This window comes from Tachysurus vachellii, chromosome 10 (assembly GCF_030014155.1).
Source record: "Tachysurus vachellii isolate PV-2020 chromosome 10, HZAU_Pvac_v1, whole genome shotgun sequence".
NCBI classification, from domain to species: domain Eukaryota; kingdom Metazoa; phylum Chordata; class Actinopteri; order Siluriformes; family Bagridae; genus Tachysurus; species Tachysurus vachellii.
In genome coordinates this window covers 13315733-13319746 of record NC_083469.1, presented here as the reverse complement: position 1 = coordinate 13319746, position 4014 = coordinate 13315733, and positions in this window count along the sequence as shown.

The window sequence follows — 4014 nt, the reverse complement described above, 5'->3', positions numbered from 1 at the left end:
AGCCCAAATCATCACCCCTTTACCACCATACATGTCAGTTGGTATGAGGTGTTTTGTGTTGACATGTTTTCACCCAAACAAGGTACTGTGCGTGATGACCAAACATCTCCAGCTTGGTCTCATTAGTTTTGTATTGGTGGTTTGTTCAGGGGCAATTTGGAAACTCTATACCATGCTGCCATATTCTCTCTGGAGAAAAGTGATGGTTTTTTAACTTTTTTCTGATTGTACAGACATAAACATTTTACAGAGGCCAGTATGTTACTTGATGTACATCATGAGTTGACCTTGGAAACTCTCTTGAAAGCTATCTACATATAAACAGTCTTTCTCAATGAATGATGAATTTCATATTGTTTGGTCGTTTATTTTTAAGCATGATACAGAAAATCAAACTGCCGCAGGTTCTGCTTTAATAGACGTAGGCACACATCTTGATGATGAACTAATCCTAAGCATTTCATTAGTAAATGGCTGCCATTTATTCTCTTAATGAAAGGGAAGTTCAGAATTTGAGCTTTATTTTTTGAGTACAGTAAGTGCAATGTGGAACATCTTAGCTTTGATGGCTGACCACCTTATTTTAAGTAATTTTTTTAATTGGAAAGTAAATAAAAAATGTAAATTTAATTGTTTAATAAAAAATTAAACGTAATTAAATGACACTTAATATTAATCGTTGCTTGCGATAATTACATCAAGCAGGCAGCCCTCTAATATAACCAAACTGTTTCATTCCTCTTTTGTGATGCTTTTGCAGGTTTATACCCATTTTTTGGGTAGTCTCTCCCTTCAGTTTTCTCTTCAGGTGTTAGAATATAGCTCAGATGGGTTAAGGTCTGCAGACTGAATTTGCCGGTTTAAATCCTTACAATTTTTTTCTCCTATTGAAGTCCTTTTTTTGTGTTGGTAGTGTGTTTTGGTTCATTGTCTTGCTGAATTATGAAATAAACATAGACCATTACACCAGTAGGTTACTTCCTTAGTACACGAATATTAAGTTTACATTTACATTTACAGCATTTGGCAGATGCCCTTATCCAGAGCGACGTACATAAGTGCTTAAATCTCTAACATTGAATACATTAATGCTGGCTCACTAAGTTACATACTTAAGATACCATGAGTTTAAAACATTTGTTCAAAGTTACAATGAAAAAGTGTCAAAGGTGTTTTTTTTTGTTTTTTTTAAATGCAAAAGATAAGGAAAGAAGTGCTAGTTGAAGTGTTTCCTGAATAAGTAGGTCTTCAACCGCCGCTTGAAAATAGCCAGTGATTTTGATCTAGTTTATTTTGATCTAATTTTTATTTCTCTCTTACTAGCCTACAGCGAGGCCACAATAATGTCGCAGGCCCTTTCAGGGGTTACCCTGAGGTGACATAGGCACTGAAAACGTGCTTTCAACAGGCCTATGGTAATTTCCACCCAGGCTCTTGACCTGCAGTGTGCCACATTGAAGCGCTGCTGGGGGCCTGGTTCAGGTTCTGGGTGAGGGGTAATAAGATTTGGCCGGCATGGGTAACCCTATCTCCCAGCCAAAGCCATCGATAGTCCCAAGCCATTGGGAGTTCACTCCCACTACATTCGTGAGTCATGAACAGAGCCAGGCCACTTGGCCTCCACATTTGTGATTATATGTGCAGCATCACATATGATCTGTGGACAGTGCAAAGAATGAGACATGTACAGTATTGTGATGTAGTCTTTGACCATTAGAAACAGTAGGCTGTCAGTGTACCTGCACATTAATACTGTGGATGGACCTCCTGTTGACATAATCCGCTTCATTTTCAGAAGGTGCAATAATTAGAATATGTGTGCCATCAATGCATCCAACCACATTCGGAAATCCTAAAGGGAATTCTAATTATTAGGTTACTTCCATGGGTCGCACGGTGGCTTAGTGGTTAGCACGTTCGCCTCACACCTCCAGGGACGGGGTTTGATTCCTGCCTCCACCTTGTGTGTGTGGAGTTTGCATGTTCTCCCCATGCCTCGGGGGTTTCCTCCGGGCACTCCGGTTTCCTCCCCCGGTCCAAAGACATGCATGGTAGGTTGATTGGCATCTCTGGAAAATTGTCCCTAGTGTGTGTGCCCTGTGATGGGTTGGCACTCCGTCCAGGGTGTACCCTGCCTTGATGCCCAATGATGCCTGAGATAGGCACAGGCTCCCCGTAACCTGAGGTAGTTTGGATAAGCGGTAGAAGATGAATGAATGACCTGCAATCCTGTAAAACTCCTCTTTGATGACTCTCACTGGTTTGATCTACAGTATGTTTATTACTCTCTTACCAGCCTAAAATTTCCCTCTGTGGGAATAGAACTTGCATTGTTGTGTTCAGAGTGCAATGTCCAAACCATTACGGCAGTAGGTTACTTCTTTAGTACTGTACATGAATATTAAATTTATTTTGATCTTTGTTTATTTCTCTCTTACTAGCCTAAAAGAATTTTCAAATTTCCCTCTGTGGGAATAGAACTTGTGTTGTTGTGTTCAGAGTCCAACGTCCTAACCATTACAGCAGTAGGTTACTTCTTTAGAGGATGAATATTAAGTTTATTTTGATCTATGTTTATTTCTCTCTAACTAGCCTAAAATTTCCCTCTGTGGGAATAGAACTTTTGTTCAGATTCCAATGTCCTAACCAATACACCAGTAGGTTACTTCATTAATACAAAGGTAGGTTACTTCAGTAATTCAGTCTCTCCTTCTTGCAGGTTTGTACCCATTTGGGTAGTCTCTCCCTTCAGTTTTCTCTTTGGGTGGTAAAATATAGCTAAGCTGGGTTAAGGTCTGCAGACTGACTTTGCCGGTCTAAATCTTTAAAGAATTTTCTCCTAATTAAGTCCTTTGTTGAGTTGGGAGTGTGTTTTGGTTCATTGTCTTGCTGAATTATGAGGTTCCTCCCAGTTAGACTGGATGTACTTCTCTGCATGTCTGTGGCATACATAATGTTTCTACAGACTGAATTTATTCTGTTGCTATTATCATGAGTTTCATCATCAATAAAGCTTAGAAGAAGAAGAAGAAGAAGAAGAAGAAGAAGAAGAAGCCTGTTCCATCTTCTCAGGTACACAATATTTCACAAACCACTTTTCTTTACTCATGGATTTCATTATTGATGTGTGATATATTACTGTGTGCACTAGATGGCACTGAAAGACTCCCATAAGTGCCAAGCCATCTTTTCACTACGGATATTTTTTCTATTTAACAAATCAGGATATATTAGTAGAACAAGGGATAAATTTTACAATTATCTATATATAATATATATATATATATATATATACACACACGCACACACATATATATATATATATATAAATATATAATATATATATGTATATATATATGTATATATATGTATATATATATATATATATACATATATATATATAATAGACAAATGAATTAAACAATTATAAACAGCTCTAACAAAGACAACTAATACACACAAGGGTGATGAACTGATGAAAGCAGTATAAAAAGGGTGTGTTTGTTGTTTTTCACACAAGAATTTGCCATTTTAATAAGAATCTGATATACATTTTGCATCTTGTGAACTAAACTTGGAAATGGAGAGACCTTTAGTGTACTGGGTTTAATAAACATAATGAGAAAAAGATTAAAGTCATTACAATAAGCTTGTGTAGACAATTTGTACATTTTGTAATAAATTGAAATGCATAATGTAAATTCCATAAATAATATAAACAGGAGTTTAACACCACGGCTAGCATAGCTTAATACTTAGCATGGCAAGTAAGACCTAAAAAAAAGTATAAGTATATTTAATGGCTTCAAATCGGTTATGGAGTAAAGTTCTAAAGGTAGAACAGTTATTAAAGTCTAAACTACGTACTTTGTGTACACAGTAATGAGACGTTTAGGTTTCAGCCAATAATAACAAGAAAGTATGTGGCCCCGCCCACACAACAAGTGCCCCACCCTCTTAGATAAATCCGCCCACTATTCTCTTCCGTCTCGCCGCAGCACGAGCTCCTCGTGG